The 22,533-nt window shown below is 46.5% G+C and overlaps 1 protein-coding gene across 1 annotated transcript in view; it reads right to left on the bottom strand.

Annotated features, from left to right (window-relative positions):
* Window positions 1-22,533, bottom strand: part of LOC119165910 (golgin subfamily A member 1) — a 687,968-nt gene that overhangs the window by 583,535 nt on the left and 81,900 nt on the right. The gene's annotated exons all lie outside the window — the stretch shown is intronic.

The raw sequence follows: 22,533 nt of genomic DNA, 5'->3' as shown, positions 1-22,533 counted from the left end.
GTTAAGCGCAAACCACGCCTACATTGTTAGAGAAGCTTCGAGGCTGATCATTATAAGATTACGCCCACTTCGTGAATGTTTCAGATTATTCTGTAAACAACGTCCCCGCTAGCGATAACACTAGAATGTTCTATGGCAAGTGTATAAATGCCGACACGCTTCGCCACTTGTCAGTTGATCGACGGCCGCCACTCTGTTCACAGCTATCTGTGCAAGACGGTGACTGTAATCAGACTTTCCATTTACCGGGCACAGGTTCGCCCAAATAAGCAGTTGAATCCCGACATAAAGTCTCCTGTCTTTGGCCACGTCATGACCTCATGACAATTTGTACTTTCATTGCGAAAAGGGGGGGGGGGGGGTGTATGCTTTTTGTCTTTGAATTCATGCTTTAGATATTTCATTTTGTATTTTTTTCTTTCAAACATTTAAATAAATAAATAAGTGTGTATGTGCACATGTGCATGTATCTGTGCGTGTGTGTTTGACGTTATAAAACAGAGTTACGTCGTGATTTAGATGCCATCCATTTATTCTAATACACGCGCATTTCTTCTTCATCGGCTTCTCCTACCATTACCTTGTTCATATGTTACACTCTTCCTCGTCCCCTCAAGAAAGTGCCAGTTCAGAAGGTACAAAATAACATTGTAGTTTGCCAACATGAATAATGTACAAGTTTCTACCTACGGGACAACGCGGAACGGTTGATATCATAGTACAACGCTGATAGGCGAGTTTGGCACAGAAAGGGTAGTTCAGCGCAGGATGGTGCAGGCAAGCAAGTTTGGCACACAATGGCACAAATGGCGCAGCTGTACCACCCCTGATTTCTAGCATATATCACAATGTTGAATGTAGGTGGCAACATCGGTTACCATATCGAACCAATATTAATAGTGTGGCGACAAAAATGATAACGTCTTCTTCACTCAGACATGCCTAGAATGATGTGCGTTCTTGAAAATGGTTGGGCACAGTTTATAGGGCACATAGATTTTCCTTAGTACTTTTCTTTTGATGACGACTATGTTGTTTTCCAATAAATACGCTCCTTTTGGGCACTCACTGCTGCATCAGTGAAGTTCATCGTGGAGCAGAAATTAAGCTATTGGGGCTCTGGAGAGTGCATCTTCTTCGACATCGCTTTTGCCCTTTTGATGTCTGATGTTTACTTCATACATTGATAGTTTAACGACTAACAGAAGAGACGACCTTAAGGATTCTTAATATTCTTCAGCCAGTGTAGTGCAGAGTGATCCGTTACAACAGTGAATGGCTTTCCATAAAGGTAGCAATGCCCTTTATCAGTGGCATCTATAATGGCAAGGCACTCTCTTTCTGTAACAGCATGATTGACCTCCTAATAGGCAATGGAATGTTCCTTGCCTTTGTCTTCAGTTGCTTCAGCACTGCACCAATGCGTTCGCCAAAAGCATCACAGTACAAAGTACATGGTCTCGAAGTGTCGTATATGCAAAACATCAGTTCTTCAGTTATACCCGCCTTCAGTTACTGAAAAGCTTGCTCGCATGCTTCTATCCACGTCCACTTGCTTCCTTTGTGAAGTAGTTTCGCGAGTGGGAGAGCAATGTCGCTGAAATGAGGGATGTACTGATGATAAGTGTTTACAGTGCCCAGGAAATGCAGGAGATATTTTTCTTTCTTGGGGGTGCAAAATATGATTACTTTGCTTAGGTGTCACTATTTCTTGTGAAATTTTGATGCCAAAGTATTCAAGGCTGAATATTTCAAATTAGCACTTTTTCTGTTTCAGTTTTACATTCTCATCTTTAAGAGTATTCAACAGTGCCTCGAGGTGTCTTATGTGATCAGCAAATGTCTCTGAGTATACAACCACATCGTCAAAGTAGTCGCTAACATTAGTGAGCTGATGTTAGGCTATTATTGATTTCCTGGTGTTTCAAATGTAGGCGGAGCATTTGTTACCCCAAACAACATTACCAACCATTCATAATCACCATTAGTCGTGACAAACGCAGTTCTTTTAATGCCATCGGGATACATCTGGACATGCCAGTAGCCCAATGTTACATTTAGCACAGTGATAATGATGATCAAAACTTTATTACTCCCAAAAGAGGCGACTGGCCGAGAGGTCGGTTACGCTGCTTAGAGGAGGTCAGCGGGGATACCTTGGGACACCGCGGCCTCCAATGGGCGTGAGATTACCCGGCGTAGCTGTGCCGAGTCAGTGAAAAGTTCGTCTTTCCCAAGTGGTCCAGAATGTCATCTATACATGGAATCGGTTGATAGTTCGGTACCATTACGGTGGTAGAGCTTGCAATCATGAATACATAGTCCTCCGCCTTTCTTTTCGGCTATGATGACCAGTGTGGCATAGGGGAATAATAAAAACCTCACAACAATCTGCTTAATGAGGGTGCCAACTACAGTCGAACCTCAATATATCGAACGGCGCGGCAATCGCGAAATAGTTCGATATATCCACAATTCTATATAAAAAAATCACGAAAAAAATGCATCAACAGTTTGCTGAAAACAACCAACGAACCGTTCAAGCGTGGTGTAGTAAATACTCCCTTGAAGATTCAAACATAGTATTTATTGTGTTGGTTTAAAATATTGAAAAAGAGTAGCCTGCTTTTTGTTGGCCAAGGCGTGTTTGACGACTGCGTCCTCAATATAGTCTAGGCGATCCATAAGTGATAGGCCGGTGCCTTCAATCCCGCCAGAGTGGCGGCGCACAAAGGCCAAGGCAGCTACGACCTCAGCTGATGTCGGGAGCGGGGCACCATCAGCGCTTGCAGGATCCACCTCGGCAGAGTCTTCATTTGGCTGCTCAGCAGTAGCTTCGGCGACAATCTCCATATCCGTGAGCTCCACCGTGAACTCCGCTGTTCGGAGTTAGGCCTGTCGCGCACCACAGCGCGCGACAGGCCTAACTCCAAACGCACGAACACCGCGAGCACAACGACCGATGCCTGCCGATGCTACGGGGGAGGAGCTTGCAACAAGTGCGCGCTGTGCCATTGACACCATAGAGACTGCAACGACTGCAAGCTGCAAGGCTGCGGCGCGCGTTCGCCGCTACCTTGAAAGTGGCGCTCTCGGCGCCATCCATGTGTGCAGCATTCGTAAACGCCCGCCGCTCTACGACTACTTTCTAGAGTTGCGGGAAAGCTCGCCGCCTGTCAATGGAGCGCGGGCGGTTTGGGGTGGCTGAGTTCGATATATCCATTATATGTCAAACTTTGTTCGAAATAAAAAATCAATAATGCATGCGATTCCCCGCGTGATATAGGAACCATTCGATATAGGCAATAATTCGATATATCCGTGTTCGATATATTGAGGTTTGACTGTAGTTTGTTAATTTCCCCTTTGTCAGCTTGTGAACATCTGTTTGGTGCTTGATAAATGGGGATAGCATTGGTAAGTGCAATCCTAGGTTGCTCAGTCTGGCATCCAATATCTGTCTGGGATTTCGAGAAGATGTCATACTTACTAAAAAGAGAGTCGAGCACTGCTCATTCATGTTCTTTATTCTTAATTCAAAAAAAACCTTACAGGCCCCAGAACAGGGCATTGGGTAAGGGGGGGGAGGAATCGGAATGGTACAGACAGGTAACGAACAGTTTACAGGCAGGATCAGTGCAAGAACAACAAAAAACTAGATATATATACAAATGACAAATGATATATATATATGTTCTGGCAAGTTTATTGAATTTAGAATTTTGATAACTGGTGCTTTTGTGGTTTTCATTGTGATTCCATAGGTTCAAATTTTCACGTCCTTGTGTTAGTGACTGGCTTTCTAAATTTACAGAAAGATTGAAGTACGAAGCGCTGTCTAGGCCAAGAATTAATTGTGTTCTCATGCCTTGCAGAAAGTGTACATTAACTTTCTTTGTCACATTCCCAATATGAAATTGAATGTATACGCGACCCAAAGTTCGAATGCTTGAAGTAACTTGCTGCACCATGATGTTGGAGTCCTTCAGCAACTGACGCAACTGAAACATGAGCTGTTTGTACACATCTTCAATCATACAAGTACTTATTGCTCTTGTATCAAGAATTGCAGTTACTGGCCTTCTTGTTGATGAGAGCATCGAACTGTATTAATGAAACACTGGGTCGCTAGTCTAGTCGCAATAGCGGACACGTTTGTTCATCGTGGACATTCGTTGTATTAATGAAACTGTCATAGGAAACCAGCAGCTGAGCAATATCTACATCCATTTTGTGGGAGGCACGGTAGAGAAGTCAATGTTGGCTGCACCAATGATGAACTACACAGTCAGTACTCACACTATATATATATATATATATATGGTGGGCGTTTGTTACACCGTTCTCATCCCTGCATGATCACAATCACCATCATCCGCTTGTCTCTTTGTCCTCATGGCCACTCAGTGTCATCGTCAACGTCTGTGTACGGGCTCTGCCCATTCGTTTTTGCGAGGTCTTTCCTTAAATAAACGCTGACGCAATCAAGACTACCAAGACTTCATACCTGGTGGAGGTGGATTTTCGGTTCTCTGACCTCCCGCAGCCCGCTCTACCCCCTGGAGCTTCGTTCAGGCCGCCGCTTGCGCCCACTGTCAGGCAGCATGTCCCAGACCGAGCCTGCCGGCGCTGATGTCATCAACCTCGCACCACTGCAAGCTGCCCCTCCTACTTACATATATGGACATCAGTGGGAACCCCCGCTCTTCGCTGGTCGTCGTGGAGAGGACGTAGAAGACTGGCTCGATGACATCGACTGCATAAGTGCCGCTAATAGGTGGGACGAGGCCGCCAAACTGCGTTACATCCCTTTTTATCTGACCAGAGTCGCGAAGACATGGTATTTCAACCCCGTCATTGGCTTACCCGACTGGGCTACCTTCCAGCAGCAGCTGCGACACGTTTTGGGACACCGGACATTCGATCTGCCGTCGCGAAGAGGACACTCGATACTCGCTGACAACATCCCGTCGAATCGTACACTTCATACATCGAGGATGTCCTCGTACTGTGTCGACATGTCAATCAATCCATGCCGGAATCGGACAAAGTGCGCCATATATCGAAAGCCATTGGGCCTGTTGCCTTTAATGCCCTCGCTGTGCAAAACCCAGCTACCATCGCTAATGTCGCGACGACATGCCAGCACCTTGATGCGCTGGACTCTGTTCGTCTCCAACCGGACATTGACGACCACCACTCCACGTCTCATGGCCATCTGCGTGACCTCATCCGGGACATTATACGCGAAGAATTGCGGTCTATGAGCTTCACACCTCCTTCACCGCCTCTTACACAGTCTTCGGGAGTGCCTTTGCGTGACATCATCAAGGAGGAACTTACATCCCTGACCGGCTCTGCGCACGTACAGCCACCTGCTTCTCGCCCCATATCCACCTACCCTCAAGTTGCTGCCGTGCCTCCCAGAGACGCTCACGTGACTTTGCCGCTGCCATCCTATGCGTTGGTTGCTGCCGTTCCCCCGGTGAACTACCATTCCATGCCCCCTGACCCTTCTTCGTCCTACGTGACCGCGCTATCTCTAGGTGCCCCGAACGCCTTCTACTCCCCATCGTGGCACTCGTCCCGCCCTGTCTGCTACTACTGTGGCTATCGCGGCCACATATCTTGTTTCTGCTGAAAGCGCCAGCAAGATGAGCGTCGGAACGACATGCACGAACGGGATTTGTACACTGGGGCCTGTTATCAAGGTCGGCATTATTCGTCTCCTCCGCACCAATCCCCATCACCTCCGGCATCGACTGCACGGCGGAACAGCCGAAACACGAGACGCCGCTTGCCTTCGCCCTTCCACCGTTCCACTTCTCCACTTCGACCCGCCTCATCCTTCTCAGATATTCATTCGGAAAACTAAATGATGCAATTTGTAGAAAAAAAACTGCATTCGGAATTAGAACTTAAATTCCTCCATCAGGCCCATGTAACATGCTTTCTGTGGAAGTGGAAGGAGTGCGAGTCGATGCTTTGGTGGACACAGATGCGACATTGCCTGTGATGCGGGCTGATTTGTGTGAACATTTAAGGAAAGTAATGAAGCCTTACGATGGTCCCACGTTAGTTGCTGCCCAGGGAAACGTCATTCACCCTTCTGCGTTTTGTACTGTGCGTGTTTTCATCGATAGCATCCGCCATCATGTCCAGTTTGCTGTCCTGTCCCACTGCTCTCACCAACTAATTTTAGGGTGGGATTTTCTATCGCCTGCTTCCGCTGCGATTTGTTGTGAACAATGCATCGTACACCTTACTAACACTGACTACATGCTTGACGATGACAATCAGAAGCCACTTCGTCTGGTCACTGCGAAAGGCATCGAACTGCCACCACCACAAGAGCAAATTGTCAGCATTATGTGCAACGACATCTATCACGGTGATGTATTGGTCTCCCCGTCACCACTTTGCGTTCGTAAAGGCATAGTTCTTCCGACCGGTGTTGTTCGTTTTTGCAATGGCTCTGCACTTGTCACCGCTGTAAACTCTACACCGGAGAAAGATCTTACTGCCACAGGGCACTACTGTGGCCCGTGTTGCCGACTTCAAACCTGTATTTGTCATGCCACTTCAGGCCATCGCATCGAAAGACCCTTCCCTCGGTGAGCATGTTTTTTCCTCCACAATTACCACCGTTATCAGCAGCGACTTGACAAATTCACAGACGCACAGCTGCTTGCATTGTTACAGAAGCACGCAAATTCTTTCAATATTTCCTCGTCTAAGCTGGGCCGCACTACTACTACAGCACATCGAATTCAAACAGTTGGGACATCTATCGTACACCGCCGACCCTACCGCGTGTCTCTAGCTGAAAAAAAAAAAATTATAGAAGAAAATGTTGCTGACATGCTTATACAGGAAGTCATCCGTCCCTCATCTAGCCCTTGGTCGTCTCCTATTGTTTTGGTCCATGAAGAGGATGGCTCTGTGCATTTTTGCGTGGACTACCGGGCGCTCAATAATATCACACGCAAGGACGTTTACCCTATGCCACGCATTGACGATTCCCTTGATTCCCTACAAGGCGCGGAATTCTTTTCAAGCATCGACTAGCGTTCTGGGTACTGGCAGATTCCCATGCATGAAGACGATAACGAGAAAATGGCGTTCGCAACCCCCGACGGGCTATATGAATTCAACGTGATGCCTTTCGGGCTCTGTAATGCACCCGCGACTTTTGAGCGCATGATATATTCCGTGCTGTGTGGCCTGAAATGGAAAAGTTGCCTTTGCTAACTGGACAACATTATTATCTTTTCGTCAACGTTTCCTGAGCACTTAGAATGATTGCATCAAGTTCTGACGTGCCTTGCCAGCGCCGGGCTCTAAATAAACACTAAGAAATGCACTTCCGCTAGCAAATCTATCAAGTTCTTAGGACACGTCGTTAGCAAAGATGGCATACGGCCTGACCCTGACAAGATTTCTGCAGTCCTTCACTATCCGCGTCCTGAAAAACCAAAGGAGCTTCGCAGCTTCCTTGGCCTCGCCTCCTAATTTCACCAATTTCTCCAGAACTTTGCTTCTACTGTTGCTTCATTACACCAGCTACTTGTTTCCAACGTCCCTTTTCTGTGGTCTCAAGAATGTCAAACAGCATTCGACCTGTTGAAGCGGGCCCTCACGTCTGAGCCTGTGCTCTGCTACTTTGAAGAAGCCGCACAGACTATCCTCCATACCGACGGTAGCTGCCTTGATGTAGGTGCCGTTCCTCTACAATGCGAGAAGTCTTGCCTAGAGAAAGTTGTTGCATATGCCAGTCGTGTACTCACCCCTGCCGAAAAGAACTACACGATAATTGAGTGAAAGTGTTTGGCTGTGGTTTGGTCGGTGCAGAATTTCCGTCCCTATCTCCACTGCCGTCACTTCACAATCATTACGTACCACCATGCCTTATGCTGGCTTTCTACACTGAAGAACTTGTCCGGACGCTTGGGTTGGTGGATACTACGATTGCAAGAGTATGACTTTGGCATAACTTAAAATTCAGGTAGAAAACATCAAGACGCCGACGCTTTATCTCGTTGCCCGCTTCCAATTACCCATATCAGCGTCGGTGAGAACTCAACTGCCACATCTACCAAAGTTCATACGCTCGCATCAATGAGGCAACCCTTTTCGGACGACGAGCCAACATTTATCTCCCGCCAGCGGTCCGATTCATACTGCAGATGCATGATGAACCACGTTTCGGGAGTTTTGCATCCCCCAAACATGCGACTTTGTCGTCAACTCCAGCACTTTAAGCTGGACAATGGTGTTCTCTACCCCTACGTCTACCACCCTGACAGTCAGCACTGTGTTCCTGTACTACCACGCTCTATTCGACTTCAGGTGCTCAAAGCCTTCCACGATGACTTGACTGCTGGTCGTCTTGGTTTTAAAAAAACTCTTGACTGCATTCAATGTCGTTATTACTGGCCTGGCCTTTCTTCTAGCATAGCGCGGTACGTCGGTTCCTGCTACCCATGCCAGCGTCGTAAACTCCCGAAATCTGCACCTGCTGGACTTCTACAGCCACTTTCGTGCCCTTGAATGACGTTCGAAGTTGTAGGTGTCGAGCTTTACAGGCCTCTCCCCGTCACATCTGCTGGCAAACGATGGATAGTGACCGCCGTGAACCACCTGACACGCTACGCTAAGACTTCCTCTGTAATTAGAAGCTCAGCTGTGGAAGTTGCAGACTTTATTCTTCACGCCATAATCCTGCGTCATGGCGCTCCTCGTGTGCTGCTTAGTGACCATGGCAAAGTGTTCCTGTCACAAATGGTAAATTAGGTGCTACGCACTTCTGGGACTACTCACAAGACAGCTTCAAGCTACCACCCTCAGACAAATGGTCTCGCAGAAAGATTTCACCGAACCCTTGCTGACATGATAACTGTTTAAGTCCAATCTGACCACAAAAACTGGGATACTCTTTTACCATTCCTGACCTTCGCCTACAACACCGCCGTTCAGTGAACAACTTGCTACTCACTGTTTTACCTAGTGTACGGACGCACCTCGACTACCTTTCTCGACGTCTCCTTCTTTAACAGCCATGGGAATTTATGTCAGTCTTCTATCGAAGAATACATTTCCCGCCTGGCCCAGTCTCACCATCAGGCTCGCATCAATACTGAAGCGAGACAGCACGAGCGGAAGATCATCTATGACGCACCCCACCGCGTTGTGTCTTTCCAACCTGGTGACGAGGTGCTGCTTTTGACACCTATTCGCACTCCTGGTCTCAGTGATAAATTTCAACCACGCTTCATTGGGCCATACATTGTTTTAGAACAGACTTCGCCAGTCAATTATCGTGTGACACCACTTGTCGCCCCAACAGACCACCGTTACCGCAGCACAAAGATTGTCCACGTTTGTCACATGAAAGCTTTCATGCAACATTCTCCGTCATTTTGACTTACGGTGGCCAAGGTGTCCGCTTCCAAGTGGAGGGAATTAGTATGGGAGTTTGTTGCTTACATCGCTCTCATCCCTGTATGATCACAATCACCATCATCCGCTTGTCTCTTTGTTCTCATGGCCACTCTGCGTCACCATCATCGTCATCGTCTGTGTTCGTTTTGCGAGGTCTTTCCTCAGATAAACGCTGACGCAACCAAGACTACCAAGACTTCATAATATATGTATGTATATATATATATATATATATATATATATATATGAACAGAGCTTCTTCTGGCCACCATATTAAAAATTATAAACTTCAAGAGTAAAGCAATATAAAAAACAAAAAAAAATTATTTATTCATTTATTTATTCCTAACAGTTTCCCCTGGTTATCCAGCCTTCTTCGGAGGATACGAGTGAAATGGCACAAGCTCCACAACCCGTACCAGAAGGCAGCCCTCACAGCTTAGAAACCCAAAAAAAGAAAAAACAACGAAAGTAACAATGTAACGAGGCACGTGACAGGCAACAAAAAGGAGAAGAGAGGACCGACAGAGAGCCGCTGGAAGCGGGCGGGTAATTCATGTACTGTAACTAGGGGGTAGATAAGAGGCGTCGCCAGAGCAGGGGACCAATAAAAAGGGGAAAAGTGAAGAATATTGCCACTTTCTCGCATTCCACACATAGATTGAGTTAAAGTTCAAGTGGTTCCGCAGACGGCCCGCGGCGTCGTGCCATACACACACAAGAAGATACATACGACCCACTCCAGCTTTAGGAAAACATTGCCCCGGGTACAAAGCTGAATATGCCCTCTCTCCCTCCCCTCGTTTCCCCCTTCCAGCAGAAAATACTATATCCAGTAATACTCAAAATAAATAAATAGATATTTTTTAAGAGATGAACAAACGAAACCATAAACAAAAGAATAAAGTTTTTAAAAATAAAAAACATGAAAAAAAACTTATAAAACATGCACCGCTTGATGCACGTAGCATCGAATTTGTTCATTTTCTCGTGCTAGATTGATCATCCTATGCGTGCGAATTTTTTATATGTAAATAAATTAATTGGTTAATTCACTTTCTGTGTTCTACAAGACTTCGTGGAGTCGCCAAGGGCTCTCGTTGATTCCGTGGGTGAGTGATCTGAATTTCTTTATAAAGTATGAATCTCGCTGTTCGCGCTTCCGTGGGTTTTGAAAGCCAGATTGTAGGAGTATGACACATGCTCGAAACAATGACCAGGCAAGTTGATGTGTTTGGAGAACGGCAAATTAGGGAGGCTCTTTACGTGCGCCCTGTAGTTGTTGAAGCGCAAACAGAATGCGGTTTCCTTCTGTCCAATATACTCCTGTTTGCACACTTCACAGCAAATTTTGTATACCACATTGGCTGAGTCACAGTTAAGGTCATCTTTAATTTTGTACACAAAGTCTCAACAAAAAGCTTCGGCCATAACTGCGGTCACCATGTGTGTGCACACCCTGCAACAAGGTTTCCACACGGTCTATAGCCCTGATAGTGATCCAATTTCTGTGTTTTCACCCTGACCAGTAAGTCATTCAGGTTTTTCTTTCTTCGGTAAACCACCTTGGGTGGAGTCTGAAAACCGCAGAGAGGCGACTACTCTGTTTAAATATGTTGAAGTGGCGATTTAGTATAGAATTCCACCGAGGGGCGGCGATGGAGTATGTGAGGATTAAATTTGCCCCTGCCTTTATATATTTATTTCTGCTTTTTTTTTTACATTGTTACTTTTTCGTCCAAAGAACGAGCGCACTCAATTGAACTGTTAATGATTTTTTCAGGGTACTTTTGATGCAAGAAGGCTGCTCTCAATTCCTGTGCTTGGCTGTCAAATTATGTAATTTCAGAGCAAATTCTTCTGTCTCTGTGGGCTTGATTGATTGATTTGTGGGGTTTAACGTCCCAAAACCACCATATGATTATGAGAGACGCCGTAGTGGAGGGCTCCGGAAATTTCGACCACCTGAGGTTCTTTAACGTGCACCCAAATCTGAGCACACGGGCCTACAACATTTCCGCCTCCATCGGAAATGCAGCCGCCGCAGCTGGGACTCGAACCCGCGACCTGCGGGTCAGCAGCCGAGTACCTTAGCCACTAGACCACCACGGCGGGGCTGTCTCTGTGGGCTTGAGAGTAAGGAACACTTCATTTGCAGTGATGGAGGTGGCTGCTGTGAAAATGCAGATACTGTTGGCGGTCAGTTGATGTTTTATACAGGGAAGTGGAGATGGTGGTGCCACTGAGTGATACAGTGACATCCAGGAAATGAACACTCTTCTGTGAATACGTGTGGGTGAATGTTATCGAAGGATGCAAGGAGTAGGAATCGGAAATGAATTTGGAACGGTTATGCTCACCGTCAGCCCACACGAAGAATATATCATCGTGGAATCGTCGGTAGAATATCGCTTCGAATGAAGAATTTTGAAGGAAAAGAATCTCTAAAGAGGCCATGATATATTTGCATAATTAGGGGCTATTCTGGTTCTCATGGCAGTTCCGTTCACTTGTAAGTGATGTTTTTGGTCAAATTCAAAGTTATTATATTTAAGCACAAAATTTAGGAGCACCTTTAAAGCACTTTCATCGAACTCACTCGTTGATTTACTTTTTTCATAATTTTGGCAGCTATTCCATCGCCTTGTATGTACTTCCGGTGCTTACGTCACGTACTTAGACGTATTTCATTTCATTTTTAGTTTATTGTTATGAAGAAAAAAAAAAGAGTAGGAAGATCAACAACTTTTTTTTCTCGCGTGCTCTCTCCTTCAATATTGTATAAAGTTGAGCACCAACAAACTGTACCCTCATTCCTGATGAAGGCCAGACTCTGGCTGAAACGTCGAAATAAACAACATCGTGACTTCTCACGGAGGTTCAACTTGACTTCTGGCAACGCTTCGGCCACTCCACCACCATGCCAGTCTATATATATATATATATATATATATATATATATATATATATATATATATATATATATATATATATATATATATATATATATTGTAAGCACATTTATCATACTTCAACGTTCTCATTTGTACACAACCATCATCATCGCGATTGGGCTCGTTCGTTGCTGTTCTAAGCAGAGGAAATCATCACGGAATAAACGTTTCTGCTGGTCCTGCCTGGTGAACTCTGGCAAGCCAAAACGTGGCATTTCAACTACGAAACTGACTTCGCGGATTGGTTGACCTTTGCTACGAAGCTGCGACAGGTCATCGGATGCTCATCAGGTCGTTCAGAAACCGCAAAACAGAAACTGGCAACGCGGGTTCAACATTCACATGAGACATACACTTCGTATATCGAGAATGTTTTGGCCTTCTATCCCCGTGCAAACAGCGATATGACAAAAACCGAGTGCGTTTGCCACATCTTCAAAGGAATCGGCATGATAGCATTCAACGCCTTGGCTGTTAACAATTCCACTACAGTTCAAAACATCACTTCGATACGCCGTGCCTTGATCAGTTGCAGTCGCTCCGCCTTCAACAAGACAGCGATCCCCGCCTTATGCCTCCATCCAATTTGAAAGAGCTAATCCGCGCGATCATTCGCGAAGAACTTCGAGACCTGGAACAACAGTGGTCCACTGCCGTCTCAACTCCATCCGCACCATGACAACAGCGGCCATGACAACACCGACAGCGGCGGTCGCTCAACCAGCACGCCCGCTGCCCACATACGCTGATGTGGCCTCCATGACGACACCGACAGTATCGATTCTGACGCCGACGATTCTGACGCCGAATCACTGACGCCAACATATGCAAGTGTAGCTGCGATTCCACCTCCTGCGATCACATCTGGGCCTGCTGCCATTACTTGTGGCCATTTGGCTTCCGTGCGATGTGGAGTACCTGCTCCACGCTCTTATCCTTAGTGGCGTTCATCCCGTCCTGTTTGTTTTTACTGTGGTATCTGAGGCCACATATCTCGTTACTGCCATCTCTACCAGCAGGATGAATGATAAGGCTACGCTGAGTTCGAGCGGGACCGCTATCGACTGCCCGATCATTATGGTCCAGACTCTTACCCTTTCAGGCAGTACCAGTTTCCATCTCCTCCAGCGTCCCCGCATCAACATCAGGACTACCACTCTTCCAGACGACGCTCCCCATCACCCTACCGATGCTCGGCATCACCGTTTCGGCCCCTCACCCGCACTGTTGAACAACACTGGGAAAACTAAGGATTGCAGTTTTTGGACGGAAAACTGTGTCCAGCCGATCATCATAAGTGCCTCCTGTTTCCCCGGCCAGCCTGTTGTTAGTGACTATTGAAGGTGTTCTTGTGCAAGCGCTTGTTGATACCGGTGCCGGTACTTCTGTTATACATAGTGACTTGTGCTCGCGGCTCTGTAAAGTAAGGCCCCACTGCTGTGGTCTCGTGGCTAAGGTACTCAGCTGCTGACCTGCAGGTCGCGGGATCGAATCCCGGCTGCGGGGGCTGCATTTTCGATGAAGGCAAAAATGCTGAGGCTCGTGTGCTCAGATTTGGGTGCACGTTAAAGCACCCTAGGTGGTCGAAATTTCCGGAGCCCTCCACTATGGCGTCTCTCATAATCATATGGAGGTTTTGGGACGTTAAACCCCACATATCAAACAATCAATTCGTAAAGCAAGAACCCCTTATGTAGGACCTGTGTTGCGTGGCGCAAATAACGTACTCTTCCAACCTGATGGACAGTGTACGGCTCGCATTTTCATTGACGGCTTACGTCACCACGTCGAAATTACTGTGCTACGCATGTGCGTTCATGAACTTATCATGGGCTGGGACTTCCTACATTCTGCCTCCGCTGTCATATCATGTAAAGAACACGTCGTTCACAACAGAGATACATCGGAAGCATCTCTGTCAGATCCACCTTCATTGATCTACAACTTGGCTTTCGCTGAAGACTATGTTTTGCACCCTGCTTATGAACACGTGGTAGCTGTTGCATCTAGCCAAGTAGCCAATGATGACGCCCTAGTTGCCCCTGCTCCTTACTGCATGTCTCGTGGAATTCTCGTCGCCTCCTGTCTGCTCTGGTTGTCCTATAACTGCGCGCTTCTGCGTATTTGCAACACAACTGCAGAATCAATGATGTTACCCAAGGGGATCTAGGACTGTAGGATCATCTAGGACTGTAGGATCATCTAGGACTGTAGCGACGATAGACTCCTCTCCACTGACTTTCATCGCAGCACTTTGCCCGTCTTCATCGTCACTGCCCACGTCAGAAGCGAGTTCTTCCTCGTTCCCTGCAATCACCGGTTCAGATGTAACACCTGCTCAGTCCACAGCATTATTGGTGCTTTTAAGTAAGCATAAAGCCTGCTTCGATAGCTGTGCCATGACACCTAGCCAGACTCCTGTGGCTGTACACTGCATTGAAACAGGTGGTTCTGGTGTTATACGCCGTCGCCCTTATCGTGTCTGGCAATCGGAAAGGAAACTCATTGAAGAACAAGTTGACGATATGCTATCACGCAAAATAATATGGACATCTTCCAGTTCCTGGGCTTCTGCGGTCGTCTTATTAAAAAAAAAAAAGATGGTTCCGTTCATTTCTGCATTGATTATCGTGCACTAAATAGGATCAAGCGCAAAGATATATATCTAATGCCTCGAATAAATGACGCCTTGGACACACTACAAGGAGAGAATCAATTTTTCCAGCCTTGACCTACGATCAGGGTATTGGCAAATCCCCATGAATGAGGCCGACAAAAAAAAACTGCCTTTGCTACGCTGGATGGATTCTACGAATTTATTGTAATGCCGTTTGGCCTGTGCCACGCTCCAGCAACATTTGAGCACATGATAGATACTGTTTTTCATAGCCTAAAATGGAAGACCTGCCTTTGTTATTTAGACAATATTGTTGCGTTTTCGTCTACCTTTACCCAGTACCACCACTACACTGAAAGATGCAGAAAGACTTCACCAGGCAGGACCAGCAAGAATGTTTATTCCGCGATGATTGCCTCGACTTCGAATAGCAATGAATGAGCCCAATCGCGATGATGATGGTTATGTAAAAGTCAGAAAGATAGACGATGATGGTCACAGACCATCACGCACTGTGTTGGCTGTCCTCGATGAAGAATATGTCAAGACGTTTAAGGCGTTGGGTGCTCCAATTGCAAGAATTTGACTTTATCATCACATATAAGTCTGGCAAATGTCATCATGATGCCGATGCGCTGCCCCGATGCCCACTTTCACTTTCTCTCGAGAATAAGCCCTTCGCATCGCGTCCTAGAAGCTCTGATACCCGGCCTGCCTCACAACACCCGCCGATCCAACACCCACCTCACTGAACCAAATTCAACCTTCTTCGCAATCCGGTTTCTGTTCACTTGAGCGGGCCGACTCCTACTGTCAAACTTTCATTGACTACATTCGCGGCATCACTAAACCACCCAACAGCCGTTTGAGACGCCAGATTCAACAATTTCACCTCGACGACGGTGTGCTCGAATGCTATATTTATTATACCACGGGTGACAAGTGGGTGCCAGTCCTTCCCCGCTGCCTCGTCTTCGCATTTCAGAAGCATTTCACGATGAAATTGCTGCTGGTCATCTAGGTTTTCGCAAGACCTACGACTGCATCAGAACCCGCTGTTTCTGGCCTGGCTTATATACGTCCGCAGCCAAATACGTCAGCTCATGCGCGGCGTGGCTGCACCATAAGCGATCCACGTCTCCGCCATCCGGTTTCCTGCAGCCTCTTTCCTGTCCAATAACACCTTTTGAATTTGTCGGAATCGACTCGTATGGTCCCTTGCCGTCGAGGTCTCATGGTCACCGTTGGATCATCACTGCAGTCGATCATTTGACAAGATATGCCGAGACTGCGTGTCTTCGGTCTGGTACGGCTACAGAAGTCGCCCAATTCTTCTTGCAGTCTATCGTCTTGCGCCATGGAGCTCCACGCGTTCTTCTGAGCGACCGGTGCAAAGCCTTCATTTTGCACATTCTTGAGGAAGTCCTACGGGCCTGTATAACGAGTCATAAAATCACTTCTACATACCACCCACAGATGAACGGCCTTACTGAGCGCTTTCACCGAACGCTCTCTGACATGATCTCCATGTACCTACGTCCGGATCAAAAAAACCGGGACAATATTTTACCGTTTGTCACCTCCGCATATAATACCACAACACAAAGATCTACCGGCTAGAGCCCTTTCTTCCTTGTGTATGGACGATTTGCATCCTCAGTCTTCAACACAGCGTTCTTTTTTTGCACAAGCTCTGTCCAGTACTTTCCTACAAGAAGAGTTCGCAACTCGATCCGTGCAATGCCGTGAAATTGCTCGGCAAAACACGAAAGCCACTCAAGAATAACGAAAACGTCACTGCGATAGCAAAGGAGGCGACCTGACCTTTCATTCTAGAGATAAGGTCTTACTATGGAGCCCGACTCGAGCGTCAGGGCTGTGCGAAAAATTTCCTCACCGATACATGGGCCCATACACCATTCTACGACAAACTTCCACAGTGAACTATCTCGCGACCCCGCTTCAATCAGTCACTGACCGCTGTCGTCACAGCAGGGAAATCGTTCACGTGTCACGCATGAAGCCTTTAATTACTCGTTCAGCTGATTTTTAGCTGCAGCCAAGCTGGCCGCTTCGAAGAGGGGGGAAATTAGTGTAAGCACATTTATCGTACTTTACCAGTCTCACTTGTACATAACCATCATCATTGGGATTAGGCTCATTCGTTGCTGTTCTGAGCCGAGGCAACCATTGCAGTATAAATGCTCCTGTCTGGTAAGTCTCTGCTGAGCGCTGACTGTGTAGTTCATCACTTTACCTGCTTATACAAATCATTGTGATCATCATCATCACGCTCTCTTGTCACGTGTCCGGTTTCTGGCTCGCGCGCCTGTGTTGGAAATACAGCAATCGTTCCCTCGTACCTGACATCGTCTCATAAGTGGTGGAACATGCCGTGATTCTCTTTTCTCTTCCTCTGCCGGTCACCCCTAGGTGGAGCTCCGGTCTAGTCGGCGGCTGTGCTTGCCAACAACAGTCATAGCGCAAAACGATGCATCCCCTGCCAACTCCATAGCAACTACTCAGCCTGCTGGGCCTCACTACACAATAAGTACCTCACAGCGGGACCCTCCAGTGTTTTCTGGCCTCCATGGTCAGAATGTAGCGAGTAATGTGCTTCGTTGCTTGCGAAGAAGCCCGTTGCCATGAGTGCTCTAGTGTGGTGTTTTTTTCTGCAAAGTTTGTCAAACCGTCAGCGGAGTTAGGCCTAAAGACAATTCGGATGACGCACTGCACTCGAAGACCTCGCGCCCACTCGTAGTAATCTCATCGTGAATCTGCTTACAGCTTCGTTGCCTGCGAAGAAGCATGTCGCCACAAGTGCGCTAGCGCGTTGTTATTGCCCCCAGTCTCGCTGTCAGCGGAGTTTTGGCCTAAAGATGACTCCAATAGCCCGCCCCGTTCGTACACCATGCACCCGCTCGCGATGACGCGCCGCGCTCGTAGATTGCGCGCCCATTCGTAGTAATCTGATCGTGCATCTGTTTACAGCTCCTAACTAAGCGTAATTATATCCTAGGTGATCGTCGAGCCGTGAAGACGCCATGAAGTAACGATTTTCGAGAGCTATGTCCTTGCGATGCACAAGCAGCAGACGACGATCTCCCAGAGCGAGCATCGGGCCAATGGCGAGGCGAGCTGAGGCAACATGGCGGTTGCATCCAATCAGGGGCCACAAAACAACCTTACAACATTTGCCTTTTGTGTGCTTGTTTTTGAAAGGAAGGAGCCAGCTGAGGCGGGAAATTTGAAGATGGAGAACGCTCTTTCCGATGAGCCCAAAAAGACTGCTCCCGGTCACGCCCTCGCGAAGGTATAATTTTTTTAATATCAATGTTTTCTCCCCGTTTCCAGAAAAATTTTGCTTCCTAGGAGGATGAAACAAATTTTTTGAAGCACTTGTGCACGGTTTTCAGTGTAGATATTATGGAATCAGATAGAAAAGGGGTTCCAGAAACTGAAAACTTGATTTTTAAAAAATAGATTTTTTTTACATTTTTCGCGATACCAAAGCCCTTAAGCGGCAAAGCAAGCGGATTTCCAATAGGTTTTGCCTCTTTCCTTTTCTTTGATGCCAAGTGAGAACGCGCCTTAAACACCAGCAGCTCAAGTGAGTATACCGCAGTACTTTATTGAGAGGCAGTGAAGGCAGGAATGTTCAAAAAAACATCATGAACGTTTTCAGCAAAATGTAGTTTACCCCAATAAAGTTCTTGTTCACCTTTATGATCATCTTTAACTTGTTTTTGATTCATACAAATTAGGGATGATACGATATTTCACGTGCTCCCTTCGAATTCGTATCATTGAGATTCTACTCTATTATACCGTAATTACTCGAATCTAACGCGCGCCTTTTTTCCGGTTAAGGGAGTTCATAAATCGCATGCGCGTTAGAATTGAGTACGAAAAAAAAATGAATATGGTCATTCTATTGCCATCGGCATTTCCAAAATGGCCGCCCCCTACGTGCGTCGGCATGGCGCGTCGGCCATTTCTGCCTATGTGTTTCCCATGTGCGGCACTTCGTTCGTGTGCTGAGGAGTTCGTCATCTTGTAGTGCATTAGCATCGACGGCATGGAAGGGCCGACTCCAAAAACTTGAGTGCACCACGATGCTGCTTTTAAAAGAAAAGTCATCGCGTGTGCAGAAACGAACGGAAATCGGGCCGCATCGCGGTCGTTCGGAGTTCCCGAAACATGCATGCGGGACTGGCGGAAACAAAAGCAGAAGATTTTCGACAGCAAAGCTTCACGCAAAGGCTTCAGTGGACCACAGCAGGGTCGGTTTCCGCAAATTAAAGAGCTGCTCGGCGAGTATGTGCTTGAGCAGCAAGCGGCACAGCAGCCCGTGACGACAGAACTCCAAGTGCGGGCTACGCAATTAGCCTTAGAAAAAGGTCTAATGCGGAGCCAGTTTAAAGCGAGCAGGTACTGGCTAACTAACTTTATGAAGAGAAAAAGCTTTTCCCTCCGTAGGGGAATGGGCATATGCGAAAAGTTTTGCGGAGGAGTACGATGAAATGCTTCACAGTTTTCAGAGGTTCGTCCTAAACTTGCGGCACAACAACGGCTACCTGCTTGGGCAAATCAAGAATGCCAATCAGACGCCTCTTTACTTCGACATGCCTGGCACCACAACCGTCGAGAAGAAGGTGGCGAAGCAAGTTTGCGTGCTGACATCGGTCCACGGTAAAACTACAGTGACGGCAATGCTCTGTTACACGTCAGATGGGCACAAGTTTCGGCGGTACCTCATATTTAAATGGAAGACGCTCCCGAAAGGAGTCATTTTTTCGAGTGGTGTGATCGCACGGGCCAGCGAGAAAAAGGGGTGCGCGTTGCAATCGATGTCTTACTTTTTTTTTTCGTCGTGGAAATTGGGTGCGCGTTACAATCGAGGGCGCGGTAGAATCGAGTAAATACGGTAACTTGCATAAACTTGCACAGTCTGTAAATAAAGGTCACTCGTTTCCAGCTTTACAGTTTTGCACAGCAAAAATGAACATTAATAAGTCTTTTTGTACAGTAGTCACAGAATGTAATACATGGCAGCATAGTGTGTCTTGATTTTAACATCTAAAAAAGGGGCCTAATAACAAAAAAAAGGGCCTAATAACATTTAAAAAAAGGGGCCTAATGTCAAGAGAAAAGATGGCGTAGATGATGAAGGCAACGAAGCAGGAGGAAAAGAAACAGACGAGGCACGAGCGTGTGCCTGGAATGAATAGCGCATGGCCCGATGCGCATGACATGAGTCATAATGCAACATGACCGTGCAATGAGCTGGCATTGCTTGCATGACTACGAGAGAAGGTTGCATCAGCAGCTATGCTCTGTGGACGGGCGCAGCAAGCATTTGGTTCTAAACGCCGCGACACTGGCACTCCGTGGCGTGGCCGTTGACCTCAATGACTCTCATGCGAAGCTCCTCGGAGGTACTGCAGAATCTTTCGGCTGGTCTGGACACACCTGCCACAGTCCCCCTTTGAATATCGGCCAGCAGCGATCCCCAGGATGTTGCCACCTCATGACTTCGGGCTGGTCTTTCACTAGGCCTAACTGACGAAGGCACCGTGCCATATCACAGATGGTGACTGAAAAGGCTTACGGCAGCGTGGCTGACCGTAACTCATCCTAAACCGCGAACCCAACATGACAAATGTTGGAATTACGGTGATAAACAAGACAAAGTAATGGTTTTCAACTTGGGCAACGACCCAATAGTGAGGCCAAGGAGGCCAAGCTCTGGTTAGGGCACGACTCTAGTTAAGGACACAAATCGGATATAGAAAGTACTAATAACTGTGTTAGATTATCATCATATATTTATTTAGTACAATTTATAAGTTTTTCACTGTTCGTTGTTTGTTCATCAAGTCTTAGTTTTTCTCTTAGTTCATCTTCTTGGTCATCATTAAACCATGTTTGCTGCGCGACGGCGTCCTCTTGATCCGTTCTTCTTCTTGGTCATCATTAAACCATGTTTGCTGTGCCACGGCGTCCTCTTGATCCATCTCCACTACACTCACCTTCAAGATCTATGATAATTATGTATCTTGTATTTTTAATGTATACTTGATACCCCTTTCTCGTGATCATGTATACATAGGCCATACGAGACATCGTCTAAATATTAGACTGCGAGAACATTTCAACTCTTTAAGAGGCCCTGCTGGCCTCTATTCAGCAGCACATTGCAAGAAATGAAGGGGTGCACCACTTTTTGGTGACACTTCGGTGTTGTTTCGGCCCAAAAATCAAAAAGCACCTGAACTTGTCGAGGCTACGCACATACACCAAAAATCAGTCTTGCGTCGGCATTCCCTCTGTGGCTCTACATGAAAAAAATTTATGCTATCTCGTTCTCCTGTGATGGGTGTACCATGAGTATGTGTGATCCGTTCTTGCTGATGTAGGTCCTCCTCGCCATTTCCTCCTCCATACTTTCCTCTGTCTTGAGTTTTCTATATTTTTCTTGTCTTTTTGAAATAAAGCTTCAGTTGGTAGTCTGTGCCTGTTTGGGTTTCCCCTTTCTTTAGTGTCCCCAACCGTTAATTGCGCAGTTACAACATGTATGTCGTCCTAGCACAATGATGTCGAGGGCAACTTTTCAAGCTGAACTCTATGTAAGAAGCATTATCCATGACAATAACACTCCGTAGTTCAATGTTTGGCAAAAGTTGTTTCTTGAACCGCCTCTTAAAGTGTGAGCCATCTATTTTCACTATGGTAGTCGGTCAGAGCACTTTTTTTGCCCTGAAAAACAAGAGTGCCCCATCGACGAAGCCCTTTTTGCTTCCAGAATGGAGGACAATGAGCCGACCACCTTTGCCGCTCAGTGCGCGAAGCCCAGTTGCGAGACCCTTGCTGAAGGCGTCCTCACGTGACAACACAGTGGTGTCCTCCCACACCTTCTTGGTGTGCCCAGCATTCACACAAGTCTTGTCAAGGTAATATAGTTTCAAGTTTTCAAGTTTATTTCGAATTTCCTTTTTACAAAAAAAAAACCAAAGGGCAAGAAACAAAAAGCTTCAAAACAGCAGCTTGACGAGGTTCCTGCCTCCTTGGCTTGGCGACAAAACATACAGCATATATATATGTATAGAGAGAGAAAATACATATTCACACGCTTCTATGTTGACAATGTTCATGTATATACAGCATCTGAACACTTTCCCATTTATACATTACCACAAAATATCTACATCTACTCACATACAACAGTTTTGATACATACATGCGATTCAGCATTGAAAAAAAACATGAAATTGAAACTGGCAAATAATATTCATATAATTGTACCCTTATTTAATAGGTTTGATGTTAATGCCTAATATATAGCCCTGCAAAAGCAAGAGAAATATGTGCCAGGTTTTTGTTTTTTATTAGAGGGGCCAGTTAAGAGAGAACCTACTACGCACCAACTGCTCGTCCCCACCGGATATTACGTCGGAGGAACTACTATCACCGGAAATCACCGTGCTATGGAAGGCCGCATCGTCATCAACCACAGCATCA

Source organism: Rhipicephalus microplus, unplaced genomic scaffold (assembly GCF_043290135.1).
Source record: "Rhipicephalus microplus isolate Deutch F79 unplaced genomic scaffold, USDA_Rmic scaffold_34, whole genome shotgun sequence".
Taxonomy (NCBI): domain Eukaryota; kingdom Metazoa; phylum Arthropoda; class Arachnida; order Ixodida; family Ixodidae; genus Rhipicephalus; species Rhipicephalus microplus.
The sequence above is the reverse complement of the archived record's forward strand: the minus strand, read 5'-3'. Positions and strand labels throughout refer to the sequence as shown.